Source organism: Mandrillus leucophaeus, unplaced genomic scaffold (assembly GCF_000951045.1).
Source record: "Mandrillus leucophaeus isolate KB7577 unplaced genomic scaffold, Mleu.le_1.0 Scaffold72, whole genome shotgun sequence".
In the NCBI taxonomy this organism is placed as follows: Eukaryota; Metazoa; Chordata; class Mammalia; order Primates; family Cercopithecidae; genus Mandrillus; species Mandrillus leucophaeus.
This window is the reverse complement of record NW_012107808.1, coordinates 1,086,209-1,093,697: the sequence shown is the minus strand read 5'-3', so window position 1 is coordinate 1,093,697 and position 7,489 is coordinate 1,086,209.

The window sequence follows — 7,489 nt, the reverse complement described above, 5'->3', positions numbered from 1 at the left end:
CATCTTGTTTACTGCATGCATCCCCGCCCCCCCAGCCTGGGTGACAAAGTGAGACTCTGTCTCAAAAAAAAAAAAAAAAAAAAAAAGAAAGAAAGAAAGGGAAGTCCAGAGCCTGTATCTAGAGAGCCTAATTTAGCAGGTCAGATGGTTTGCTTCATTTATAATATTCATGATAAAAGCATTTATTTGTTACACTCCACTCACCCCATCTGCCTTGATTCTGATGCAAGTGATTCCTCACTTACACTTTGAGAAATACTGCATTAGAATTTAAGGAAAATGTGTCTGTGTTAAATTAGTTCAATGATATATCACCAGATCCTAGCCAAGTCCCTGGTACTTAGCCAATGATCAATAAATAATTGTAAAATGAATAAATGAATGACTGAATGACATTTCTGTTTGAATTCAAATCCTGAACATTTCTATTTCCAGCTCTCATTTTAGACATCGTGCCAAAGCTTATTCATTAACTCATTTAACAAACATTTGCTTAACTTTTACCATATGCCTGGTCAGTGCTAGATACTGGGAAATATCCAGATAATCATCTAATATTCAAGACACAGGCTCCATCTTTCAAAGAGTTCTAATTACTGTAATACAAAAGAAACCAACCAAGTAAGGACAATGGAGATCTATAATAAAAGTATGACAGAGTTATTATTGCAGATATCAATTCAGGTAAATTAGAGTTACAAGGAAGAGAACAACCAATTTTGCCCTGAAGGAGGAAGTTAGAGAAGGACTCTACAGAAGAGCTAATGCCCGAGATGAATCTTAGAAGATAGACAGGTATTTGTCAGTCACCTAGGGGAAGAGGGGTGGGGGCAGCCTTGCCACATAAAAGTAGAGTTGAACAGGCTCTTGGAGGTGAAACTGTACTAGCAGGATGCTGGCTCCAGGCGTGAATCTTACACACTGAAAGATATGACTCTAAAATAAAACTCTCCACATAGTACAAATAAGAAAAGGACTCCCACATCACTGGTTTTGGGTGGGAAGAAGAAGAAATGCTCTGTTATAAACTATCATCTTTCTTCTTTCTGACCCAAATAAATATACACTTAAAGGAGAAAGAATGGGTGTCCTTTGTCTATTTTCAACCTTTAACAAGGAAGTGATTTAAGTTCGGATTCTGAGGGGGTGTCTAGGCTCAAAGACAGGGCTCTTAAAAGACACAGTCACTTAGTTTTCCAAGAAACTGGGAAGCAACGGTTGGAGAAGGAACAAGATTCTTGGTGCAACTTTTCAATATGTGGTTCTAGAGCTCTGCTTTAATGCAAACCCAAATGCTTAACAAGTGAAGGTCATTGTGTCCTCAACTCATTTTTGAAATTTCTATTATTTTCTTTATTTTATAGCTGAGGAAACCGAAGCTTAGAGAGGCAAAATGGCTTGTCCAGGACCACTGAGCTAATAAACAGCTTACTACCACCTGTGATGGGACTTGCACTATATGTAATTCTTTTATTTTCCTGCCATTGCTCTTGTTTGAGACCGGGGTATTCAGATAATAATGAAAATATTTACAATGGTAAGCCATCTATCACTACAAAGCAATTTAGCATTGCCTCATTTCCCTCGGCAAACAACGTGAGCTATCCCCAACTTACACCAAAGGTTATTGAAAATGAAATATGTCAGTGATTTGGCAAACCACACAGCTCTGAAAGAGTTGGCCCATTTAACTTAACTCACCTCTCACTCTCTTACTTTAGCTTGAAATCTCCATATTTGGAAGGAATCCGTTTGTTTCTGGATTGTTCTTGTTTCCCCAGACTCATTTTTAAAGTATAACTATTTAATATGGAAAAGCATTAATATTCACTCTTGAGTTAAGAAAAAAAGGAAGGCACTTTGGATGGATTAAATATTAGTTCAACTGTTATCCAAGACCCTATTTTCTTATCTTAATTAGTAAGCAAGCCACTAAACCACACCAGATTTGACTTTGGTTGAGCAACAAGGATGTCTAAAATGGCCCCAACATTAAATGTTCAAAATATTTCCAGCAACATTTTTCTATAAGCATTGGTATTATTCTTTGGTTTTATCACATTTGACAAAATTATACCTTGTAAATACCTCAAATTTGTAATGACATCCTTTCAAGAATTATTACTAATTATTATACTTGACATGACAAATTAAACATGTTGTTTGACGTAATTGCCCTAAATAATTCAAAATGCTAAGTATGCTTAGAAACAGCAATTAGCATAATTAAGTGAAAAAACCAAACTACAGTCAATTTCAATACCCATTCACCATCACAAGCTAGAATTTTCCAGAAGATTTTAATAATTATTGGGTGACGTGACTTAGAAAATCATTTTGTTAATTAAGAATGATGAAACATTATCAATGATTTTATAAGTTCTGAAATAAAAGACTGGGAAGAGCTTTAAGTGTAAAGGGCAAAGTCTTTAGAGTTAACCAGATTTGAGTATGAATCCTACCCTAGCCGTTACCACCTGGGTTGGTCTAGGCTAGAGATGGCACCTTTCTGAGCCTTTTTCCTCTACAAATAGGATAAGAATGTTCACCTTTAGGCCTGCTAGAAGAATGAACTGATGACATAAAGTGCCAAACAGTGTGTGGTGTGGAAAGGCTCAATAAATTTAAGCTCCCTGTACCCTTACTCATTAAAGATAAGAACATTTGGATGTGGAGTTCTAAGCTAGTTGGAGGAAAAAACTCCAAATAGAAGCTTTTCAAATAGAATGTTATAAAGAAAAAAATCAACAATATCTGAAAAGGAAGGGAAATGATCTTCAATTCTTAGGTTTGGGAAGATATGGTGAGATAATATCTATAAACATATAAATGCTAGAGTGCCTGGCGTGCCATGGACTCTTCATAAATGATAAAATGATTGTTTCTTTTCCCTTTGTCAATGAAAAAAGTCAAACTCTGTAAAACATTTGAAGAGATTTATTCTGAGCCAAATATGAGTGACCATGGCCAGTGACACAGCCCTCAGGAGATCCTGAGGACGTGTGCCCAGAGTGGGTGGGGTGTAGCTTGATTTTATACATTTTAGGGAGCATCTGGAAGAAAAAAATCTAGCTATGGTAATAGAAATTCTTTACACATGCAAATTTCCCCCCCACAGAGGACAGCTTTGCAGGGCCGTTTCAAAGTATAGTAAAGAAACATGTTTCGGGGTAAAATATTTTGATTTTCCTTTTTGTCACCTAATGTTACTCCAGAGTCAGACTGGGAAGAAAATCACAATATATAGGGTTAAATAAAACCCATTTGATGAGAATTTATGGTTTGTAGGGTGTGATTCCCAGACCCTGTACACAGGAATTTGGGCAAAATAAAAAAAAATGAGAGCTTAGTCCTCACCTTGTATGAGAATAGATGTTTAAACTGATTCTGAGAGGTTTAGTGACTTGCCCCAGGTACCTAAAAAAGTTGAAGCAGAGCTTGAACCCAAGTCTGAGACCAATGGAGAACTCTTCCTTTGTATCATCCTGTCTTGTCTTGAAGAGGGTGATAGGCAGCCCCACTGCCTTCAGTCAAGCTCCTCTTCCCTGTGCTGATCTGGGCGTGTCCGCCTGCCTAGGTCTTTGGCTCAGCTCACTGCTGCTACTGCTGCTGCTGCTGCATTTCAGAGGTGCAGACATCTTTTGCTCTCCCATGAAATGTCAGAGCTGGAGAAGTAGACACCACTTTCATTGGGATCTTGACAACTCTCTCCCTGTTTGTAAAACACTGTGATAAAGTACCTTTTTGTCTACAAGAGACAGCTTATCAGACACCTCATCAGGGAAGGATGACTGTCAAAAGCGTTCATTTCTTTTTTAAGGTAAAAAGACACAGAAGACAGAATGTTATTATGATGTAAATGAGCTGACTGGCAGGAACTCCCTCCCCGGGGAGGCTGGGGAAGGGCTTGACTACACAGTTTCCAGGTCGAGGCAGCAGGCTTGGGTCTCAGCTCTACTCTAAGGAGATCAGTCAACCTAGTGATTATGGGCTGAACCACTCAGCCTACCTGAGTTCAGGCACCAATGAGATTATGGACTGGACCATTCAGCCTACCTTGAACTCAGGCACCAGTGAGTTTCTGCAGCCAGAGTGAAAGAAGAGCAAACCAGCACGAGTGCATATTTTTAGACCTATAACTGACTTGCACGTAACTTTGCTAAACACAATGTCTGGGACAGGGAGAAAGTAAGGTATACACTGTTGAAAAAGTACATTTCCTTACAGGTTTATCCTGAGGATATGGACATGTGGAACATAGCATAGAATAAGAAAAAGGAGAAATGATGTAGTAATTAAGGGAAAGAGATGGTGATTTCACCCATCCTTGATTAAATGAATCTACCATGTGCCTTTTACTCTCCACTGACAGAGATGCAAGTGTGCAAGTGTGCGTGTGTGTGTGTGTGTGTACACCTGCATGTGAGAATGTGGTTACAGTCCCAGGTTTTAAGGAACATGATGGACTATGGAGAAACCAATTTTAGAGACACCTGCCTCTGCCCCAACTAGCTGAGTGACCTTGAGAAGGTTTCTTAACTTTTCTGAGTCTGGAATTACTCAAATATAAAATGGATGGGAGTATGTGAAATCACCTTTGCAAAAATCATAACTGAGAAAATTATGACAGTGAAAGATAACAGACCTAACTGACCCCAGCTTGCTTCTGACCTCTAAACTGTCCTTGTTCATTCCTGGGCACAGGCTGAACTAGCTTTGGGAAGGAATTTAGTGTATAGTTATATAATAGCCCTTCCCAAAAGACTAAATTGTTCTTGTAAAACGAACGAAAGGCCACTAGCCACCAAGTCAAGATGAGAGGGACTGGAATTCTAAATATTATCAGCCTTTATTCCAGAGGTCATAAGATTTGCAACTTCTTCAATTACTCTTGAAGATAACATCACTATTGGGAACCTAAGGTCGGCCTTTTGAGAGTCTTTTCAGGTTTCTGCATTTCTAACAACCAGATGGCCCCACCTGGACCTGCCAACCAGTTCTGTGGCCCCCATCCAGGAACTAACTCAGCAGAAGAGAACCACTTAGACTCCCTGTGATTTGATCCCTGAGCCAACTAATCAGCGCTCCCAATTCACCAGCCCCCCACCCACCAAATTATCCTTAAAAGCTCTGATCCCCAGGTTTTCAGAGAGACTGATTTGAGTAATAGTAGAACTCTGGTCTCCCACACAGCTGGCTCTGCGTGAATTACTCTTTGTCTGTTGCAGTTCCCCTGTCTTGATAAATCGGCTCTGTCTAGGCAGTGGGCAAGGTGAACCTCTTGGGCAGTTACGTATGGGGAATGGTGTCTATAGCACAGAGTTGTGAGAATCAAGCGGAAAGGGGTTCTTTCCCCTGCTCCTCAGATGTCCTTGGTGTGTTCTCACTGCAGTGCCTTTCTGCAGCCTCATTTTGACTCCATGCTTCTTCTTTGGCTTCATCATCTCTTCAAACATCCAGGGAGTGCACTTGGTATGTATTTGTCATCCATTTCGAATGTACAAGGTTTTCACCTTTTTAGGCTTATATACACACTACATAAAATATCCCAATTACAGAAATATTCAAAGTGGAATGTAGAACTTGGGCCATGAAAGCTGGGTTTGAGTCTGGCTTGGCCAGTTGCATGGAGGATAACTCTAAAGATGTTACAGGAAAGGGATCCCAATCCAGATCCCAAGAGAGGGTTCTTGGATGTCATGCAAGAAAGAATTCAGGGCAGCAAGTCCATAGAGTAAAGTGAAAGCAAGTTTATGAAGAAAGTAAAGGAATAAGAGAATGGCTACTCCATAGACAAGAGCAGCCCCAAGGACTGATGGTTGCCCATTTTTATGGTTACTTCTTGGTGATATGCTAAACAACAAGCAGATTATTCATGCCTCCCCTTTTTTGACTATATAGCGTAACTTTCTGATGTTGCCTTGGAATTTGTAAACTGTCATGGTGCTGGTGGGAGTGTAGCAGTCAGGATGACCAAAAGTCACTCTCGTCGCCATCTTGGTTTTGATGGGTTTTGTCCGGCTTCTTTACTGCAACCTGTTTAATCAGCAAGGTCTTTATGACCTGTATCTTGTGCTGACCTCCTATCTCATCCTGTGACTTAGAATGTCTTAACCATCTGGGACTGAAGCCTGGTAAGTCTTAGCCTCATTTCACCCAGACGGTACTCAAGGTGGAGTTGCTCTGGTTCAAATGCCTCTGACAGAAATGTCATTAAACTTTGTGAGGACATCAGGGCATGAAAATCACAGACAGGAGACCACCACATGAGTGCAGCTGAGAACTAAAGCGAGGCCAGGAGATGGAGAAAAAAATGACAAATGCAAAAAAAGAAATCTAAAAAAAAAGCAGACAAGGCTAGTCACCTGACCAATTATGAGACCCGGACCTGGGACAGTGAGAGAAGTCATATTTGGCTGGCAGGGCTGCATGGACAAAGATAGCAAGGAGAGAAAGACAGACGATAGGATACGGAAAACGTCTGGGGAGAGAGATTGAGTTTTCATTAGACATCCTGAGTCTCAATGCAGTGGGGGTGTTCAGTGCAATTAGCCCTTCAGGTTGGCTCAGCATTAGAGATACAAATGCTGATCATTTTTCAGGAGAGGCAGTGGTTTGGTTGAGTTCTCGACAGCACAGAAAGGGTTAAAGAAAAGGGAGAACAGAGTTCTGGAATCCACTGCAACAAGATGCGGGAGATAGAGCTAGTGATACATTCACAGAAGCAGGACTAGAGAAATAGAAAGTAACCAGATTTCTGTATTTCCCCAAAGCCTCAGGGCCAAAGCAGAAAAACAAAAGAGGGGACATAGGAGGGAAAGGTTAGTAGAGAGAAACAGTGTTCAAAGAAACAGAAATTTGAAGAAATAGAGATGAAGGAAAGGCACCTGATCAGTCATGATCAGTTCTAAAGGGCTCTCTCTTCTGCCCTAGTCCTTCACAGCAGGGCTGTCAGGTAAGCTCTCCACTCCAGCATCAGGAAGGACAGCTCCCATAGGCTCTGTGTGCAGGGTTTTTTGGTAAGACTTTATCCTTTAAATTTTAAAGGTACTGGTCCGTGGCCTAGGAGTTGGGGACCCCTGCTTTTAAAGGATGCCTTTACCTGATGATAAAAAGTAGAACATTGAAGAAGACATGAGTAGGCATCTACTGAGGCAACTACTCAGTATTTATTACACTACCCTGATCAAATTCCCATATGAACATAGGGGTTAACTCACTATTTTCTCCTCCCACACATTCTCTCCTGGTTTCTAAACCCCAGTGTAAGTGGTGCCTCCAGCTTCCTCTAGTGAGAGCCCCTTCAGATTTGCCTCCTGGCATTTGGTGGCATGGTTAACATAGTGCTCCAGCTCCTGGGCCCCACCTCTAGGTCTAGCAGGGAAGGGGAAATATTGACATCAGTATTGTTTCAGTTTGGTGAAGAATCTCGGTACAGGAAGTTTAGGGATGAGTGTGAAATGATGTTTGGAGTACATATCTTCATTCT